Source organism: Orcinus orca, chromosome 10 (genome assembly GCF_937001465.1).
Source record: "Orcinus orca chromosome 10, mOrcOrc1.1, whole genome shotgun sequence".
NCBI lineage: Eukaryota > Metazoa > Chordata > Mammalia > Artiodactyla > Delphinidae > Orcinus > Orcinus orca.
In genome coordinates, this window is record NC_064568.1 from 81,690,671 (window position 1) to 81,713,199 (window position 22,529).

The 22,529-nt window shown below is 39.4% G+C and overlaps 1 pseudogene; it reads right to left on the reverse strand.

Annotated features, from left to right (window-relative positions):
* Nucleotides 1-859: 859 nt before the first annotated feature.
* On the reverse strand, nt 860-16,250 carry LOC101279279 (butyrophilin subfamily 1 member A1-like; annotated as a pseudogene).
* Nucleotides 16,251-22,529: the final 6,279 nt, after the last annotated feature.

The following is a 22,529-nucleotide window of genomic DNA, read 5'->3' on the forward strand; positions in this document are numbered from 1 at the left end:
CTTGAAAACGTAAGCTTTGTGATAAACACCTGGAGAAGGCTTAGCTGCATTAAAGGCAAAGGAAAAACCCTCAACAGCGGGAAGAACTTGGTCAGAAAGAAAAAAATAGGCAATGTTAATGATGACTCTTTCTTCATGAAGTCTGAGGATGTTTCTCCATTCCTATTTGATGATTTTTTTTCTCTGAAAACATAAATTGTAACATCCATTCCTTTTTTATTCACATACAGTTCTGGACTTGCTGACCAGTAAGAACTTTTTTTTTTTTTTTTTAAAAAAAGGCTCTTCCTTCCCAGGAGGCTTGTTCTCCTCAAATGGTTTTACAGTTATTTATCAGTCTTCAACACACCTTGGTAAAGTCCAAGTTTAGAAGTTGATGGACACCAAAGTCTGAAGAAAGAACAAGCTGAGCCATTAACTTTTAAAAGACTTGAACAGATTTCTGTGTGTATCTCCAACAGTACTGCTCAACTGAGACCCTCCCCTTTAAACATCACTCCCTCTTCCATATTTGATAACAAAAATAGTAAGAAGAGAGATTTTCTCTTTAAATGTAGCTTTAAACATATTTACTTCAAAACACAGTAAGTACCAGAACTGAAGAAAGGCTCATGAATTAACTTGGAGCTTTCTCGTGACAAATCGTTGCGGCCCAGGAAGAGTATTTCCCCAAAGGGAGCACTGGAGGAAATTCCCCCAGACATTTTCTAGCTGTGCCATTTCTCTTTCTCCCTCTACCTCTCTTTGAAAGGGGTCGGATTTATACCTAGTGAGAATGACCTACTCTTCAAGAAGAAGAGCTTTCTTGGACAACATACATATAAGAAGCTTGAGCAGAGGCAGCAGAGGTGCTGACACTTCACTTATGGAGGTAATAGAGAGTTTCTTGGGGGACGCTTGTATCACAACTACTTAAATGAGTTAAAGAGGTCTTTGGAGAAGAATCAGGACAATTTTCAGTGTGATCTGAAGCTGCACAGATGGTCAAAGATGCGCCAGCACCCTGAAGGCTAAAATAAGGACGAAGGGTCCCACAGAAGGTGATTCCAGTAAAAGGATAGATGTGGGACCCATCGATCATATTGTAAAAGGACACATTCCCAGCATCCCAGTCCAAGAAAACTCCTATCTTGCAGGAGTGCTGCCTCAGTGACAGAGGCTTTCTCTGGGAGGTGGGAAATATGAATTCTCCTGCCTTGTATACAACCACCCAGAAATTCTTCTCTGGACATTCTCAAAACCACCCCTCTCTCTTTGCTGTGTCTGAGCAAACACCCAGAGCCCATCTAGCTCTAGATCCAACTTCTGTCCCAATATTTACTTCTACCTCCCAGTATTGTCTCTCCACAGTAAGAAAAATCTTGCCCAGAACACTGAAGATGGCTTCAGACTCCCCTTGCTCTTGGCGTGTTGGGGCATCACCATTCTGAGAAACACTCTCTTTTGAATAAATATGTTTTCTGCTCTCAGATAAGATGAGGTTGGGAAGAGCTGTGGCTGGATCCAGAGTAAAAACCACTGTAGGTATGGGGAAAAAAAATAAAGGTCATTCCACAGTGGAGACTGGTTAGTTTTAGGAAAGATGCAAATTACTGGGAAAGGAGAATGAAGAAAAATAAGAGGGAGAGAAATGGAAGATTAGGTAAAACAATACATGTTCTCTCCTATGTTCATTCATAGGAGACACATGATGTGTAGATCATAGAAGGCCAGGGATGGATAGGACCTTGGGTAACCATGTGTTCCAGACAGGCTGAGACCATTTAGCCAAGAAGTCTGTCTCATCTGAAAATCTCCAGGATCACATATTTCAAGTTGGTGTTTCTCTAACCTCCTGCAAATGCTGGTTGCTCTACTGCTTGCTCTTAATAGTTAAGCCATGCCTTATTTCCAATCACAGTGTACCCACTTTCATTTAAGCTTCTTTGGTGTCATTTTTCTCTAGGCTTATGTAAAAACTAAGTCATCTACTTCTCATACACTCTTATTATATTTCTAATGGTTGAAATTACAGGCTGTGTGGTCAGAAAGAGCTGAATTTTGATAATCACTCTGTCTTTCGTAGCAGTGATGTTGAAGTTACTTTGTCTCTCTCTGTCCCACTTTAATCTCATGAAGATGTACATCATTTTGGTACCTCAGTACATACAGGACTAGTGTGAAAAGTCAACGAGCTAATGTGTAGAGAACTTAGTACTACATCTTGTCCATGATGAACAATTGGTAAATTTTAGCTTCTGATGGTTGTAATAACACTAATACCTGTACTCATAATAACAATAGTGCTAATACTAGTAGTAATTAATCTGCTTCTTGTCAAACCAAACATCTTCAATAATTAAAAGTTTTCTCATAAGAATTTTTATGTTAGCAATTATAATATATTTTAATTTTTGGAGGATTAACTTAACTGGGAAATGTGTGTGGATACAGGGATATTCAGAGTGAAGTAGCAAGCAGTAGAAATAGAGAGTCGACTCATAATTCTGGAAAGACCCTAAGATGGTCAGGGGCCATTTTTCCACTGAGATGCAACAAGCTCTTCTGTGTATCAGACTGGGTATGTAATAGACTTCCCTCTGACTGAACTATTCTTTCAATGTTATTCACATGAATAGATCTACCATATCACTTAAGTCTCAGATTAAATATCAATTCCTCGGGGTAATTCCTTTAATCCACGATTTTTTTTTCTCATGGCAATCTTTTATTCCTTCATAAGATTCATCACAGTTTGTACATGCGCTCTCCCGTGAAGTTAGAGACCAGCTCCACTCTATTTATTTGGCACTGAATAAATAGTTGTATAATTTTATGCTGATGAATGAACGGTGTAAGAACAGTAAGAAATCTGTTAACATTTCTGCATGAGATTGAAATGAAAGCCATGAAATGAAAAACCAGTTAGGTATTACTGGGAGTTTATACAAATAGAGTAGTTTCTCATTTGTATAAAAGAGATTAAGTGAGACAAAATAGTAAGGGCACTCACCTGCTTTGAACTATTCCTTTCTCCAGTCTAAAAAGAAAATCATATGGGAAAATATGCTAAGGACGTTTCCTCCGAACTAGTGAGATGCTTATCCCTTTACCTCTTGTATTTTTTTGGACTCCCAGGTTCAAAGTAAAATCTCCAGATGATGGCGCCTATCTGAAAAATTCTCTGGAAATGCCTCATGAAATCCTGAAGTACCTGAAGCCCCAAGACAACATCAGTTACTCACCGGCATATAACTCTGCTTTTCTCCAATCTGAAATAGAACAAAGGAATTAGATTCTCTCATTCATTGGAATGCCACTTCAGGGTGTGAAATTGCAGTGACCACAAGAAATCTGAGGGTTTATGATAGTACTATATTTCTGCATTCATTATCTTAATGACAATTCTGATGTACTTGCCCTCTTTTACATCTCCTGTTTTATTTCTCACATTTTCCACATTCTACATCTATGTTAAAATATGAGGGTCTGGTTTTTTGCGGGAAGAAAGGAAAAGTAGGCTTAAATTGTGAGAGTTATTGGAAAGCCTAAAATTCTATGTGTTGCCTTGATACCTTTGAGCGTCACAGGGCTCCAAATGCCTAATTGTGAGTTCTCCTGCTCTCACCAGGTATGCCTTCCACCCAGCAGGAAAAGCTCCCCCTCTCAGCTAATTTCCCTGTTGGCCAAAACAGCTGAACCACAGCTGGTCTTCAACCTAATGAACTTTACCTCCCTGTCAGCCTGCAAAAAATATCAAACAAGCCAATTACATACTTCCACAGAAAACAGCGCCACCTCATTCTCTTGTTCCTGAAAAGCCTGGCTCCTACAGACCATGTTAATTCGTTCTGCTCCCAGGTGCAGTCTCCATGTGGCCCTGCATGGCGTGAGGTGTCTTTCTTCCCCAGGATGTGGGTACATGTGACTAAAAAACTGCTGTCAATCTCTTTTGTCCAGTGTTGGGTGTCATGTGTTTGAACATCTTATACTGTTTAGGGTATGGGATCCCTCCCTCACCAACAAGGTAAATAGGAGGTGGCCAGAACAGAGGGGCCAATAAAATGGTTCATCCAACCATAACATCAGTATAACTCACCTTGCTGATACAGTTTCTTCCTTCTGGCTGAAAGGAATAACAGCCTGTGAGAGGCCAGACATACAGCATACAGTAATGACTCTATTTCCTCTATTAGAGCAAAGAAAGTGGAAGACTTACCAAGCTCTTTCTCAAATGATTCTAAAAAGGAAAGAAAATAACAAAATGGATTTAACAGAAAATAAATATTTTCTAGACTATGTTACTAAGCCCAGATCCTAAGTGCTACTTCCATATACCTAAAACAAAAAAATTACCTTAATTGAGAATTATTATGACCATTAAAAAAAAAAACCTCTATGTTTATACCAGTGATATTTTCTCTCTCCAATGGACTTTATAATACTTTTTTTTTTTCTCATGGAGGTCCTGGGCTCCATGTTTTATAGGAGGTCTTGGCGCTCTAACTCATCCTTACACATATCTCTTTGTTCCCAAAAGATGCCATCCACATGCACAATCATGTTAACAAACCCATAAATTCACAGATCCTCACCAAGTCTGATTCACAGTTTTACCTTTGGCTTTACTTTCTTTCTCCTTTTCCTTCTTGACTTCTGATAGTTTCTTCTTTTTCTGTCATTCATTTTGAGCCAAATACACAACAGCACCAATGAAAGCCCCAAGTATCACCAAAGTCACAATGAATGCTACCTTCCAAGGAGAGGTCCTAGGGAAGAAGTGTTCTGACACAGGACCCCCCCCCCAAACCTGATTAAAAACATACACCAAGCAAGTCTAGCCCATCCCAGGTCATAAATATCCCCTCCTTACTCCTGTCCTGTCCCCCAAATGAGCAACACTGACCTGGGATAAAAATGGTTTCCACTTGCTCTTGTCCAAAGAAAGGGTTCTTCATGGAACAGGACACTTCTGCCTTTGACCTGTCTCTCACAAGAAGGGATGCCTCAAACCGAAACAACTCATCATTATCTTATGTCTTGTCCTCAGCGAGAGATGGGATCTTCTCTCCCTTTGCATCTTCCCATTGTATTTCAGGCTGGGGAAACCATCCCTTGCCTGTGCACTTCAGCCTTATTCCTTCATCTTCTGGACCCACCATGAAAATATGAGTACCAGAACCCAAACCTGGAGAGGAAAGTCATTCATCTGAGACTTGGACATTTTTTTTTTTAACATCTTTATTGGGGTAAAATTGCTTTACAATGGTGTGTTAGTTTCTGCTTTATAACAAAGTGAATCAGTTATACATATACATATGTTCCCATATCTCTTCCCTCTTGCATCTCCCTCCCTCCCACCCTCCCTATCCCACCCCTCCAGGCTGTCACAAAGCACCAAGCCAATATCCCTGTGCCATGCGGCTGCTTCCAACTAGCTATCTACCTTACTACGTTTGTTAGTGTGTATATGTCCATGACTCTCTCTCGCCCTGTCACAGCTCACCCTTCCCCCTCCCCATAACCTCAAGTCCGTTCTCTAGGAGGTCTGCGTCTTTATTCCTGCCTTACCCCTAGGTTCTTCATGACATTTTTTTTTCTTAAATTCCAAATATATGTGTTAGTATACGGTATTTGTCTTTTTCTTTCTGACTTACTTCACTCTGTATGACAGACTCTAGGTCTATCCACCTCATTACAAATAGCTCAATTTCGTTTCTTTTTATGGCTGAGTAATATTCCATTGTATATATGTGCCACATCTTCTTTATCCATTCATCCGATGATGGGCACTTAGGTTGTTTCCATCTCTGGGCTATTGTAAATAGAGCTGCAATGAACATTTTGGTACATGACTCTTTTTGAATTTCGGTTTTCTCAGGGTATATGCCCAGTAGTGGGATTGCTGGGTCATATGGTAGTTCTATTTGTAGCTTTTTAAGGAACCTCCATACTGTTCTCCATAGTGGCTGAACCAATTCACATTCCCACCAGCAGTGCAAGAGTGTTCCCTTTTCTCCACACCCTCTCCAGCATTTATGGTTTCTAGATTTTTTGATGATGGCCATTCTGACTGGTGTGAGATGTTATCTCATTGTAGTTTTGATTTGCATTTCTCTAATGATTAATGATGTTGAGCATTCTTTCATGTGTTTGTTGGCAGTCTGTATATCTTCTTTGGAGAAATGTCTATTTAGGTCTTCCACCCATTTTTGGATTGGGTTGTTTGTTTTTTTGTTATTGAGCTGCATGAGCTGCTTGTAAATTTTGGAGATTAATCCTTTGTCGGTTACTTCATTTGCAAATATTTTCTCCCATTCTGAGGGTTGTCTTTTGGTCTTGTTTATGGTTTCCTTTGCTGTGCAAAAGCTTTGAAGTTTCATTAGGTCCCATTTGTTTATTTTTGTTTTTATTTCCATTACTCTAGGAGGTGGGACAGAAAGGATCTTGCTGTGATTTATGTCATAGAGTGTTCTGCCTATGTTTTCCTCTAAGAGTTTGATAGTTTCTGGCCTTATATTTAGGTCTTTAATCCATTTTGAGCTTATTTTTGTGTATGGTGTTAGGGAGTGATCTAATCTCATACTTTTACATGTACCTGTCCAGTTTTCCCAGTACCACTTATTGAAGAGGCTGTCCTTTCTCCACTGTACATTCCTGCCACCTTTATCAAAGATAAGGTGTCCATATGTGCATGGGTTTATCTCTGGGCTTTCTATCCTGTTCCATTGATCTATCTTTCTGTTTTTGTGCCAGTACCATACCGTCTTGATAACTGTAACTTTGTAGTATAGTCTGAAGTCAGGGAGCCTGATTCCTCCAGTTCCTTTTTTCGTTCTCAAGATGGCTTTGGCTATTCGGGGTCTTTTGTGTTTCCATACAAATTGCAAAATTTTTTGTTCTAGTTCTGTGAAAAATGCCAGTGGTAGTTTGATAGGGATTGCATTGAATCTATAGATTGCTTTGGGTAGTAGAGTCATTTTCACAATGTTGATTCTTCCAATCCAAGAACATGGTATATCTCTCCATCTATTTGTATCATCTTTAATTTCTTTCATCAGTGTCTTATAATTTTCTGCATACAGGTCTTTTGTCTCCTTAGGTAGGTTTATTCCTAGATATTTTATTCTTTTTGTTGCAATGATAAATGGGAGTGTTTTCTTGATTTCACTTTCAGATTTTTCATCATTAGTATATAGGAATGCCAGAGATTTCTGTGCATTAATTTTGTATCCTGCCACTTTACCAAATTCATTGATTAGCTCTAGTAGTTTTCTGGTAGCATCTTTAGGATTCTCTATGTATAGGATCATGTCATCTGCAAACAGTGACAGCTTTACTTATTCTTTTCCGATTTGGATTCCTTTTATTTCCTTTTCTTCTCTGATTGCTGTGGCTAAAACTTCCAAAACTATGTTGAATAAGAGTGGTGAGAGTGGGCAACCTTGTCTTGTTCCTGATCTTAGTGGAAATGCTTTCAGTTTTTCACCATTGAGGATGATGTTTGCTGTGGGCTTGTCATATATGGCCTTTATTATGTTGAGGAAAGTTCCCTCTATGCCTACTTTCTGCAGGATTTTTATCATAAATGGGTGTTGAATTTTGTCAAAAGTTTTCTCTGCATCTATTGAGATGATCATATGGTTTTTCTTCTTCAATTTGTTAATATGGTTTATCACATTGATAGATTTGCGTATATTGAAGAATCCTTGCATTCCTGGAATAAACCCCACTTGATCATGGTGTATGATCCTTTTAATGTGCTGTTGGATTCTGTTTGCTAGTATTTTGTTGAGGATTTTTGCATCTATGTTCATCAGTGATATTGGCCTGTAGTTTTCTTTCTTTGTGACATCCTTGTCTGGTTTTGGTATCAAGGTGATGGTGGCCTCGTAGAAGGAGTTTGGGAGTGTTCCTCCCTCTGCTATATTTTGGAAGAGTTTGAGAAGGATAGGTGTTAGCTCTTCTCTAAATGTTTGATAGAATTCGCCTGTGAAGCCATCTGGTCCTGGGCTTTTCTTTGTTGTAAGATTTTTAATCACAGTTTCAATTTCAGTGCTTGTGATTGGTCTGTTCATATTTTCTATTTCTTCCTGATTCAGTCTTGGCAGGTTGTGCATTTCTAAGAATTTGTCCATTTCTTCCAGATTGTCCATTTTATTGGCATAGAGTTGCTTGTAGTAATCTCTCATGATCTCTTTTATTTCTGCAGTGTCAGTTGTTACCTCTCCTTTTCATTTCTAATTCTATTGATTTGAGTCTTCTCCCTTTTTTTCTTGATGAGTCTGGCTAGTGGTTTATCTATTTTGTTTATCTTCTCAAAGAACCAGCTTTTAGTTTTATTGATCTTTGCTATTGTTTCCTTCATTTCTTTTTCATTTATTTCTGATCTGATTTTTATGATTTCTTTCCTTCTGCTAGCTTTGGGGTTTTTTTGTTCTTCTTTCTCTAATTGCTTGAGGTGCAAGGTTAGGTTGTTTATTCTAGATGTTTCCTGCTTCTTAAGGTGGGCTTGTATTGCTATAAACTTCCCCCTTAGAACTGCTTTTGCTGCATCCCACAAGTTTTGGGTCGTTGTGTCTCCATTGTCATTTGTTTCTAGGTATTTTTTGATTTCCTCTTTGATTTCTTCAGTGATCACTTCATTATTAAGTAGTGTATTGTTTAGCCTCCATGTGTTTGTATTTTTTACAGATCTTTTCCTGTAATTGATATCTAGTCTCATGGCATTGTGGTCAGAAAAGATACTTGATACAATTTCAATTTTCTTAAATTTACCAAGGCTTGATTTGTGACCCAAGATATGATCTATCCTGGAGAATGTTCCATGAGCACTTGAGAAAAATGTGTATTCTGTTGTTTTTGGATGGAGTGTCCTATAAATATCAATTAAGTCCATCTTGTTTAATGTATCATTTAAAGCTTGTGTTTCCTTATTTATTTTCATTTTGGATGATCTGTCCATGGGTGAAAGTGGAGTGTTTAAGTCCCCTACTATGAATGTGTTACTGTCGATTTCCCCTTTTATGGCTGTTAGTATTTGCCTTATGTATTGAGGTGCTCCTATGTTGGGTGCATAAATATTTACAATTGTTATATCTTCTTCTTGGATCGATCCCTTGATCATTATGTAGTGTCCTTCTTTGTCTCTTTTAATAGTCCTTATTTTGAAGTCTATTTTGTCTGATATGAGAATTGCTACTCCAGCTTTCTTTTGATTTCCATTTGCATGGAATATCTTTTTCCATCCCCTTACTTTCAGTCTGTATGTGTCTCTAGGTCTGAAGTGGGTCTCTTGTAGACAGCATATATATGGGTCTTGTTTTTGTATCCATTCAGCTAATCTGTGTCTTTTGGTGGGAGCATTTAGTCCATTTACATTTAAGGTAATTATCGATATGTGTGTTCCTATTCCCATTTTCTAAATTGATTTGGGTTCGTTATTATAGGTCTTTTCCTTCTCTTGTGTTTCTTGCCTAGAGAAGATCCTTTAGCATTTGTTGTAAAGCTGGTTTGGTGGTGCTGAACTCTCTCAGCTTTTGCTTGTCTGTAAAGGTTTTAATTTCTCCATCAAATCTGAATGAGATCCTTGCTGGGTAGAGTAGTCTTGGCTGCAGGTTTTTCTCCTTCATCACTTTCAGTATGTCCTGCCACTCCCTTCTGGCTTGTAGGGTTTCTGCTGAGAGATCAGCTGTTAACCTTATGGGGATTCCCTTATGTGTTATTTGTTGTTTTTCCCTTGCTGCTTTTAATATGCTTTCTTTGTATTTAATTTTTGACAGTTTGATTAATATGTGTCTTGCCGTATTTCTCCTTGGATTTATCCTGTATGGAACTCTCTGTGCTTCCTGGACTTGATTAACTATTTCCTTTCCCATATTAGGGAAGTTTTCAACTATAATCTCTTCAAATATCTTCTCAGTCCCTTTCTTTTTCTCTTCTTCTTCTGGAACCCCTATAATTCGAATGTTGGTGTGTTTAATGTTGTCCCAGAGGTCTCTGAGACTGTCCTCAGTTCTTTTCATTCTTTTTTCTTTATTCTGCTCTGCAGTAGTTATTTCCACTATTTTATCTTCCAGGTCACTTATCCGTTCTTCTGCCTCAGTTATTCTGCTATTGATCCCATCTAGAGTACTTTTAATTTCATTTATTGTGTTGTTCATCGTTGCTTGTTTCATCTTTAGTTCTTCTAGGTCCTTGTTAACTGATTCTTGCATTTTGTCCATTCTATTGTCCATTCTATCTCCAAGATTTCGCATCATCCTTACTATCATTATTCTGAATTCTTTTTCAGGTAAGCTGCCTATTTCCTCTTCATTTGTTAGGTCTGGTGCATTTTTATCTTGCTCCTTTATCTGCTGTGTGTTTTTCTGTCTTCTCATTTTGCTTATCTTACTGTGTTTGGGGTCTCCTTTTTGCAGGCTGCAGGTTCGTAGTTCCTGCTGTTTTTGATGTCTGTCCCCAGTGGCTAAGATTGGTTCAGTGGGTTGTGTAGGTTTCCTGGTGGAGGGGACTAGTGCCTGTGTTGTGGTGGATGAGGCTGGATCTTGTCTCTCTAGTGGGCAGGTTCACGTCTGGTGGTGTGTTTGGGGTGTCTGTGGCCTTATTATTATTTTAGGCAGCCTCTCTGCTAATGGGTGGGGTTGTGTTCCTGTCTTGCTAGTTGTTTGACATAGGTTGTCCAGCACTGTGGCTTGCTGGTCGTTGAGTGAAGCTGGGTGCTGGTGTTAAGATGGAGGTCTCTGGGAGATTTTCGCCGTTTGATATTATGTGGAGCTGGGAGGTCTCTTGTGGACCAGTGTCCTGAAGTTGGCTCTCCTACCTAAGAGGCAGAGCCCTGACTCCTGGCTGGAGCACCAAGAGCTTTTCATCCACACGGCTCAGAATAAAAGGGAGAAAAAGTAGAGGGAATTAGTAGAAGTATGAGGAAAGAAAGAAGGAAAGGAGGGAAGGAAGGGAGGAAGAAAGAAAGAAGCAAAGAAGGAAAGAAGGCAAGAAGGAAAGAAAGGAGGGAGGGAGGGAGGGAGGAAGGAAGGAAGGAGGGAAAGAAGGAAAAAAGACAGAAAGAAAGAAGATACAGTAAAAATAAAATAAAGTATAATAAAATTATTGAATTAAAAAATTCTTATTTAGGAAAAAAAAAAAAAGGGACGGATAGAACCTTAGGACAAATGTTGGAAGCAAAGCTATACAGACAAAATCTTACACAGAAGCATACACATACACCCTCACTAAAAGAGGTAAAGGGGGAAAAATCATAAATCTTGCTGTCAGAGACCACCTCCTCAATTTGGGATGACTCGTTGTCTAAAGGAGGGAAGGAAGGAAGGAAAGAAAGAAAGAAAGAAAGAAAGAAAGAAAGAAAGAACGAAGGTAAAGTATAATAACGTTATTAAAATTAAAATTGATTATTAAGAAAAAAATTTTTTTAAAAAAACCATGGACGGATAGAACCCTAGGACAAATGGTGGAAGCAAGACTATACAGACAAGATCTCACACAGAAGCATACACATATACATTCACAAAAAGAGGAAAAGGGAAAAAAATCATAGATCTTGCTCCTAAAGTCCACTTCCTTAATTTGGGATGATTGGTTGTCTATTCAGGTATTCCACAGATGCAGGGTATATCAAGTTGATTGTGGAGCTTTAATCCGCTGCTTCTGAGGCTGCTGGGAGAGATTTCCCTTTCTCTTCTTTGTTCTCACAGCTCCCAGGGGCTCAGCTTTGGATTTGGCCCCGTCTCTGCGTGTAGGTCGCTGGAGGGCGTCTGATTTTTGCTCAGACAGGGCGGGGTTAAAAGAGCCGCTGATTCGGGGGCTCTGGCGCACTCAGGCCGGCGAGGAGGGAGGGGCACGGAGTGCGGGGCGGGCCTGCGGCGGCAAAGGCCGGCGTGACTTTGCACCAGCCTGAGGCCCGCTGTGCGTTCTCCCGGGGAAGTTGTCCCTGGATCCCAGGAACCTGGCAGTGGCGGGCTGCACAGGCTCCGCGGAAGAGGGGTGTGGAGAGTGACCTGTGCTCGCACACAGGCCCCTCGGTGGCGGCAGCAGCAGCCTTATCGTCTCCCGCCCGTCTCTGGGGTCCGCGCTTTCAGCCGCGGCTCGCGCCCGTCTCTGGGGTCCGCGCTTTCAGCCGCGGGTCGCGCCCGTCTCTGGGGTGCGCGCTTTTAGCCGCGGCTCGCGCCGTCTCTGGAGCTCCTTTAAGCAGCGCTCTTAAACCCCTCTCCTCACGCACCAGGAAACAAAGGGAGAAGAAAAAGTCTCTTGCCTCTTCGGCAGGTGCAGACTTTTCCCCGGACTCCCTCCCGGCTAGCCGTGGTGCACTAACCCCTTCAGGCTGTGTTCATGCCGCCAACCCCAGTCCTCTCCCTGCGCTCCGACCGAAGCCCGAGCCTCAGCACGCAGCCCCCCCGCCCCGGCGGGTGAGCAGACAAGCCTCTCGGGCTGGTGAGTGCCGGTCGGCACCGATCCTCTGTGCGGGAATCTCCCCGCTTTGCCCTCCGCACCCGTTGCTGTGCACTCCTCCGCGGCTGCGAAGCTCCCCCCTCCGCCCCCGCAGTCTCCGCCCGCGAAGGGGCTTCCTAGTGTGTGGAAACTTTTCCTCCTTCACAGCTCCCTCCCACTGGTGCAGGTGCCGTCCCTATTCTTTTGTCTCTGTTTTTTCTTTTGCCCTACCCAGGTACGTGGGGAGTTTCTTGCCTTTTGGGAGGTCTGAGGTCTTCTGCCAGCGTTCAGTAGGTGTTCTGTAGGAGTTGTTCCACGTGTAGATGTATTTCTGGTGTATCTGTGGGGAGGAAGGTGATCTCCGCGTCTTACTCTTCCGCCATCTTCAAGGTCCAGTCAGACTTGGACATTTTTTGTCCTCGGGTTTCACAGCTACACCAGTGGGAGAAGATGGACAAAGCACCATAGCTCTCTGTGGATGGAAGGGGGTTCTTTTCTTTTCCCATGAGATAAATGGGTATCTGAAGTTCAAAAATTACAAGAACATTGAAGCTGATACTGGAACTTATACCAATGCCTGTCATATTTCCTCTACACAAGCATATCTGCAATTGGCCATAGAAGGATAATAGGGAAGGAACAGAGTAAAATTTGCCAATGTAGACATGTTGCCACTATATCTATATCTGTTCTGTATCTATATCATATGTCTATTCCATTTATTGGAGTCTCAAGGAAGACTTCTTCTGTGCTTAAATTGAGACTACATGTAGTCACTTCCTTAAACAATCTCCTTTTGTCATTTTTCCAAATTTTCTTTCTTCCACTGAGTAAAGATTATCTAAAACATGAAGGTAACAAGGTGAAGTGAGTCCATGAAAGAGTCAAGATCCTTTTACTTTTCCATTCTCACTCCTTTCTTTTCCTTCCACTACCCCTCCTCTTCTTGAACTCCGCACAGGCTAGGTCAGCTAGTAGATTCACATAACCAACACCCATATCAAAATATAACAGCACCAGAATACTAGATGAATTCACTGTCTATTCAAGAATGATGGCTATTCTAACTTCTGAGACTATATATTATTTTGTCTTTTTAAAACTTGATATCACGAAGTATGGAACCACCATAAGCTCAGTTCTATTCTAGTTTCTCAGTTGTGGGAAATATATTAGGAACCTCAGCTACATCATCTTTTTTTGGCTAAAAATTATAATAGAGCTAATAATTTTTACTATCAATCCCTGATCTTCCTGGGGGAATATACTTCTGGAAAACAGAAAGCAGTCTGAAAGACAATCCATCTTCTCAGAATTGTCTGAAGGAACTGCCAATTCTCTTGAAAAAAGGAAATAAACTGCTCCTGAGAAAAATGGAACAGATCAAAGCCTAGGAAGCAAGAACTAATAAACCAAATAGACCTTGCATTTCCTGGAAGAATATAATCATTGAAGTTCCAAGTTGACATAAGCAGATGAAACCTATATCTATGTTGAGAAAGAGGAAAGAGAAGGAATACCCATTTCTGAGCATTAGAAGTGGCTGTAAAATAGACAAAGTTTAAATGAGTGAAAGATAAGCATGGATATATAATCAAACAACTGCTTCTAAAGGTTGGACTTGTCTTTACACCAATAAGTCAAAGAACTGTTATGGGAAAGGTACTGAAAAATGCTGTCACCTGCATGAGGTTATTTCCATGACTATGAAATCTTTGACCTCTTACTGGGAGGATACTGAAGTGAGATCACAGTAACATGGCTCAGGAGAGTTTGTCACTCTTTCCTTCAAGATCTAATGGATTAGATTTTTTCCATTCAAGTTATACATAAAGAAGATGGATAAAATGAGTATATCGATATCTTGTCAGATGGTGTTAAATGAGAAGTATTAATTTAAGGTAGGCCCAACATAGTCACAGTATGAGAAAAACATTACAACTAAAAAGAAACAACGTGTTTGTCTTGGCAGAGAGTATATAGCTTTAGAAATGGAAACACCAAAGAAATAGACAGATAAATCATTATAACCACACAGAAAATTTAGACTTACCCTGGTACCTATGAGAAGTTTATGGGAAACAATGCATTGAAAACTGGTGGAGATTTTCTACACTATTCACTACGGGTATGGAGATAAGTGAATATATACATTATGAAACAGTATTTTGAGCTTTTCATTAAACTTCATACCAAAAATACATTTCTATAGATGAAAGATCTAAATGTAAAAAGTAAAACAATAAAAAAGAGATAGAAATGAACTACAGCTACATTCAATTAACTACATAGAAAAATCTCAAACATAATGCTGAACAACAACAACAATAAAAGCCAGACATAAAAGAGCCTATGAATGTGAAATTAAAAAACAATAAAAACTAACCAGCACCTCAATCTACTCTGTCAAACCCTCACAGTCACTTCCTCCAAACAGTGGATTTGGTTCTGGACCACTAACACTCCCTGTTAAGCTTCTGTCCATCATGGTACCCAGCTGGAATTCTGGTCTCTTAGAGTAATGGTACTTTTTGCTAATCATGGTGCCTTCCTTCAAAATATGTGAGGAGAAATGTAGAGGGAAATAAATGATCAATTTTTATGGTAGATATTTATGGAAATAGTTTAATTTTAAAGTACAGCACAATAAGTGTATAAATAGATGAAGAGGATTTGGGGTTAAATCCACTGTCTAAGATATTGACTAGCTCTAAGGATAACTGCTTTTTTGCTTCTGTCCTGTTCACCATCCTCCTCCCCCAAATCAAGTACAGAACACTTAGATTTCCCTTAGAGTGATATGTATTCTCAGATATTACTCACTTATCACCTTTAGCTCCAAAACGGCTTCTTCAAAATCACTTCCTTTTTAAAAAATACACTTGTACATTCCATTGTCTGAGACCCGGAGGTTGTAGATTCTCACAGCTACTCTTCCCTCAGTGATGTAGTCTTTTACCAACTCTGCTCTCCCTTTGAAATCTACTAGTTGTTCTCCCGCCTGCTCCATTCCATTCTGATACACATACACAGCATCTGAGAACTGGGAGTGGAACCACCGGATCTCCATATTCTCCACGCTCATGGCTGGGGACACGCGGCAGGGCAGCACCGTGTCTGCACCCAGCATGGCCACAATGGGCTCCGAGGGACCAATCACCAAAAAGGAATCTGTGGAATAGAGCCACAAGTGAAAAGAATATCAGAATACCCTGCCTGGACCTTTTAGAGTACAGCATCATTATTGGTCCAGTAAAGCTCCATAGACATTCTCTCTCTCATTCATACAGCAATAATTTGTAGCACACATTCAGACTGAAGAAGGCAGTGAACAAGACAAGGAGGATTTCCACCCTGTGGAGCTTACAATCAACAGAGTGATCTCATATTAAACAGAAGATTTTTAAATTGCCATGGTGGTAAATTCAATGAAGGAGGAGGGGAGAGTGCTGGAAAATCAAGAAGCTATAGAGTTTTTAATCAGGTCTTGGGCATCAGAAAATGCATTCCTCCAGAATCTGAGATCTAAATGAATTACAGGACATCAGTAAAATAATTCTACTTGGTCCTGCCCTCTAAAATAATCATATAATGATTTATTTGTCCTTGTATATGGACAAATACATTATTGTATCAAAATAAAAGATTTGGAATTAACCTAGGTATATTGGAGACATGATGGAGTAGTTTAATGCCTCTGTTCAGAGAGCAAGAGAATCCAGGTATAGAAAATATAAAATATTCTCGCCTGAGCCCCATATGGACACTTGGAGAAGCAAGATAAAGAAGAGGTCTCTTGGCAGAGAGAAGTCCAGGGAACACACCATCTTTCCCAGAGCAGAGAACAGTATGACCCAGAGGGAGGTCCTGAAAATAGCTGGAGTGAAGACAAAAATGGGATCCACAAGGTAAAAAAGATTATAGCTAAGGTGGTTCACAGTGCTTCTAAGAAATGGCCTCCTGAAGCGCTCAAATGACTGTAGTGTCTCTCTCAGGGAACATCAGGGAAGACTTTGACATTCACAAAAAAGACCTTTTGTTTCCCTTTTCCAAGAAAACAGTTTTTATCTCAGTAGCCATGCTCTGATGTGATAAATCTGACCACAATGTCTCTAAACTACTCTCTCAAGAAGAACATTTTATCCAATGGATGGAAAGACAGAGCAAAGGCAATGAGCAGCCACTGAGAGAGATGGCTTTAGCATAAACATTACTCTGGCCTCAACCAATTTTCTCCCCACACATTCCTATGGGCTGAAGGAACATATATAACTTGGCTTCTCCTCTGTCAACCCCCAGGGTCCTTGCCCAGATTCTCCCTCTTGCCCGTCACCAAGAAAGGATTACATGAATTAATATATGCAAAGCACTTAGAAGAGTGTCAGTAACTTTACGTTCTGTGTAAGTGTTGGCAATTTTTAGTTTAATGTCTTGTTCAATTGACCTCAATATATCTGCCATTCTGATGAAAATTTTCACCTATCAGTTAGGCCTCTCATTCCATTAGACAGGGAATTGAAAAGACATGGGCATATTCATACCTTCTCCCAGACATAGAAATTTCCTCCACTGACGTGACGGTTATATCCATCTCAACCAGGATGAAAGAAAAGCGGTATAAAATTCCCAAAATGATTCTCTGCAAACTTTCATCCTCCTTCCATACTGTAAACAATGAGAAGAGGTGAGGATGAGATTGCTGTGCTCTGTTTACATAATTGACTTTTGTTTTGAAGATCCTTCAAATCCTATGAGTTCTAGAATAATTGTTTTTCTTACTTAGAATGACAGAAAGACATTCTGAGTTAGAGCCTGAAAAAATTAAAGTTCTAATTTACATTTTTTGAAATTCTGGATCTAAGATTGAACATCTATGTATAACTTGTAAGAGACATAGTAAAACAAGAAATAAACAAATATAAACCAGATATATTCTAATGAAATTTTAGACATGGTAGTACTAATTTTAAAATAAAAATAAAGTTCAGAGAGAAATCATTCAAAGAAACAAGATTGTGCCTTCAAATAGGGACATCCATTAAGAGCATATAACTTCCGAGGATTGCATGGTGCTAATGGCATAGAGCAGAATTAAAAACACAAAATCAGTTGGGAACTCAAAAAACTTTATAATTATAATTAACCAGAAATGAACAGAATCATTCCAGAACGTATAAATGAAGTTATAGAGATTTTATTTTATTTTATTTTTTATTTTTAACATCTTTATTGGGGTATAATTGCTTTACAATGGTGTGTTAGTTTCTGCTGTATAACCAGAGATTTTAAATAATATAACAACTATGCTATATAAAATCTTTTACTTTATGACTTGGTGAGATCTAACAGTTTCTCTTAGTTTTTGATTAACAGAAATCCACTTCAGGCAATTAAGATGGATTAGTAGAGTGAGTCGGTGTGATACTTACCTAACCCTTTCCTCCACTGTGCTTAGAATGCCAATCCTCTCCCAGGTCTGCCTATAAAATTAATACCAAAATATCTGCTTATTCTAAGTATTCCTTTTGAAACTTGCTTAAGTATCTAATCTCATTAGAGATTTGGTTTTGTGTTTCCTAAACAGGCAGGGATTTGACATGAGTATGAATAATACTATCATACTTTGGGAAAATGATTTAAATTTATGAAGTAAATCACCACCGCAGGAAAGCCACGCAGTCTCCTTGTAGGCAACTACTCTATTGGAAGGAGCTATCAGAAAAGGAGAATAAGTCAGTCCTTGATTCCTCCATTCCTAGGTGACTAATGCCAGGATGCAATATCTGAAATCTCCTATCTTCCACTTTACTCCAAATCAAATAACAGTACCCCACAGAGGGCAGGTATAAACAGAATGTGGGATGTATCTCAAAAGTTTGTACCTTTTCCCTGCTCCAATCCCCTGTGTTCAACACCTGTAACCTTCGTTCTTCATATAAGAGAAGTTTAGTGAGGAGAAAACTTCTGATTCTTTGCTTGTCCAGAATTTTCTTTCTTTTGCTCTTACACTTAATGTTTTGTTGTTTAGATAATTCTAGTTTCTACTCAGGAAAGTGATGAAATAAAATTTATATTTTAAAGCAGGACAAGAAAATTTAAACAAAAATTCTCTCTCTCTGTCTGTTTGGGCCTCCTTCTTCCCCCTGTAATATGCAATGTGTATCTGCATTATACATTAACCCGACCTCCTCAAAGGTGGGAATGCCCGCTTGATTGTAAAGATCAATTTTTTTCTTTCTTGTGATGACAGCAATGTAACTTCCTAAAAGAATAGCATTCTTTCCCTACTCTGTAGGCGATCATGGAGACTCTCTGCTTGCTTTGTACATGCTTACCTGGACTATGTATCTTTGGTGAACTTTTATGTAAAATGTCAGTATGTCTCAAAAATATGTGTGATCCTTTGTCTCAAAAATATGTGTGACTGTGCCTTCAACTTCTAACAGGTGGAACAGTTCTCAGAGCTTCTGAATCTGTCTTCTAAGTTATAATCCTTAGTTTGGCTCAAATAAAATTCCACCTTTTTTGCTTAACTTGATTGTTAGTTGAATTTTTGTCGACAAAAATAAAGACTAATTTCAATTGTTTTCTAGTAATTAATATTGAATGACAGATGTATGATGGAATCTGATTTTTTTCTTTTTACATAACACATTTTTCTGGACTCTGGAAGCTTTGAGGTTTTTGGTTTTTGTTTAGTTGTTTGTTTGGAGCTCTAAAACTTTATAAGAATTCATGTATATATGACTCTTTTTTTTTTTGCAATACTCCAACTTTTTGTGAAGTACCCTTCCTTCTGATTCTTGCCCCTAATCTCCTTTCCATTTTGGAAAGTGTTCTAGGTGAATGTTGAAGTTCTGGATCTATTTGCTTAACTTATATTTCCTAAATTTTTAAATCTCTTTGATTTAAAGTACCATGTAGTAACTCCATTATCCTAACCCAATATTTTGACCTTCAGGAGTGTCTACTCTGATATTTGACATTTCCATTTGTTTTCTACTTTAAGCCAATTTTTCATTCCCAAGAATGCTGATTATTTCTTCAATCCTGTATCTCCTATGAAGGAATCCTTCCTAATATACTTCATATTTGTATTAAAAATCTTCATATACACACACTACTCTTTACCTTTTTATGTTAGAGAAATCTGAAAATTAGAGATAAGCAAAAATAATAGATAGAAACACCCATATTTGCACCACTCAGAAATAAATACCCTGGACTTCCCTGGTGGCACAGTGGTTAAGAATCCGCCTGCCAATGCAGGGGACACGGGTTCGATCCCTGGTCCGGGAAGATCCCACATGCCATGGAGCAACTAAGCCTGTGTGCCACAACTACCAAGCCTACGCTCTAGAGCCCACGGGCCACAACTACTGAGCCTGTGTGCCACAACTCAGTAGTAGCCTGCATGCCTAGAGCCCATGCTTCACAACAAAAGAAACCACCACAATGAGAAGCCCGTGCACCGCAATGAAGAGTAGCGCCCATGTGCAGCAACGAAGACCCAACACAGCCACAAATAAATAAAAATAATTAAATTTTTTTTAAAAAAGTACTTTCCAAAAAAAAAGGAATACCATATCATTATTTTTCTGTGATTTTGATGTCTATCCTATTTTTTACAAACAAGATCATACTGTTTACACTGTTTTAAAAACTGCTCTTTGAAATCAATAATATCTTGTAGTTCTCTCTTGCTCCCTCTTCACTTTTCTCTCTCACACAAACACTGGTATGTACTCAACGAAATTCCTCAAAATATTCTCCACAGGTTAACTGATTTTACGCAAACAATTATCTATTATTGGGAAAAATATATAAGTATGTATATAAATTTTTCAAATTTATTTTGTGAATAGAATATTTACAGTTTGAGATAGAATACACACACAAATATATACATTTCAAAGTAAACAAAAAAAGCAAGTCATGTCTTCAGCCCATTCCTTCTCTCCTTCAGTTTTCCCTTCCCATTCCTCAATATTTCAGACCCTAACCATACGGTATGTGTCAGACCCCAAATGAGACAGGATGGCCTTACGGAGGAGGGTTGCCCAGCTTGGTGGGAAAGAATTTGAGTGGAAAGAAAGGTCATGCATGAGGTGGGGAGACAGCCCCGAAGAGAACTGCGGAAGAATATATGGTCCTATATTCAAACAATGTAATATTATGCAACAATATAAAAAATGTTAATGTACTGATACACACAACGTGGTTGAATCCCAAAATACATTTTGTTTAGCCAAAGAAGCCAAGCACAAAAGCATACATACTGTATGACTCCATTTTTGTTGAAGTTTTAGAATAGGCAAGATTAAGCTATCATGATTTATATCAGAATATTCTTTTTCCACCCCCTGGAATGGATTGATGGACAATGGACATGAGGAAAATTTTCAAGAGACAAAAAAATTCCACAGTTTGATGGAGGTGGTGGTTACATGAGTGTAAGCGTTTGTGAAATCTCATTCAAATGCATGTTTTAAAACCATGCATTCCATTGCATGCAAATTATATCTCAAGACATTTGATTTCTTAAAAAGGCAAATGTACCTCATTGTCTCTAGAAAATATTTGTTTAGGATCTTGGTATTCATTTAGCCAGACAGTTAGGGACTTACATACTAATATTTATGCAATTGCTATTTGTGTCTCTGATTATCTGTAAACCTTGTGTGACATGAAGAAACATGAATCAAACTTGGAAAGAGTGTGAAATGGAAAGAAAATGCCATGTGAGCATTCTGTATCTAGCACGGTAAAACTGTGTAGTTATATCTATTCTACTTTGGGGAGCCCTAAGGTTTTTGGAAATACAGACCTATTCTTGGAGCAGAGAGCCCTCCATTTTCAACCTCTTATTTCCCCCTGTGCAGCTCTGCACGTGGCTTCCAATATCAATCATGGTGTGGTGAGAGTAAGCATGCTTCTCCTGGGCTTATCCTCTAAATCAGCTAGCTTTGTTAGATGGACATTTGGATTACCGGCCGAACTGAGTATTATACAGGAAGATGACTCCCTCTCCCCAAATAATGTCATTTCAGTCCTTTGCAGGTGGTGGTGGGGGAGCTACACTGAGCATTTTTGACCAAAGCAACTTTAGAGTTCCTATCATTCTATAGCTCAGCCCAGTCCAAAGTCCCCTGGGATGACCTTTATTACTTCCACTTTCAAAGTAAGTAAAAGAGCTGCAGGCAGGCTGTGACTCTCTCGTTAAACCTATTCCAGGAGAGGCATTCAAATGCCAGTGCCTATTGGCAACCCTGTTTTTCCTCCTTCCTAAGAATATTTTCCTAATCCAGGGATGGGTTAGAAACCGGCCGTTTCCAGTCCCTGAAGCCACACCGTTGGATGCTGACCTCAAGAACAACCAGGTGCAAATTGTCTCTGGAGCTGGGTCTTGTAGGTGCCAGGTCTTGTAGGTTCCAGGAGCTTCCAGCAGCCCCCCTTGGCTCAATCTGGATGGTGAGAGAGAAACATATGGTGATGTGCAGGTGTGTCTGTGGGACATGTGGGTACTGGGAAAAGAAGGGCTTGAGCTCTGAGTCATGTGGTGACAAAATTCCCTTCCCTTTCAGAAGTTAAGCCACAAGAGTATTTGCAGTCAAAATAGATAAATAAATAAATAAATGTATGAATGAATGAATGAATGAGGGGGGGAAATAATCTGGCTGAGTGGAGTGGACAAATTTTGTGTCTGACTTCATCTCTCAACATTGAACTCAGGGTTTTCGGTTTCAAGAGAGCCCCGGTGAGCAGATGAATCTGTAGATAAGCAAGTGAGCCCACAGGACACAAGAGAACAGTTTACAGTTTTCTACACCTGCTGGGGAACCAGTTTTCAGGAAAAAAAAAAAAAGAAGAAGAAGAAGGAGGGAAGAAAACAAAACCCATTGGGAACGGGTGGGCATTGGTGGTGTTTTTTTCAAGGTCTGTGAGGGAAAATAGCCAAAAACCTGTGTATAAAAGTATGTCTTTGAACACGGGATTTTTGTTTTCCAAGAACTTTCACTCGGCTAGCTTCTCAGCACCTTCTCCGACAGAGTACCTCATTGTCAGAGTGAACGTTTTGTGCTTCCACCTGCTCCACTTTCTGCTCT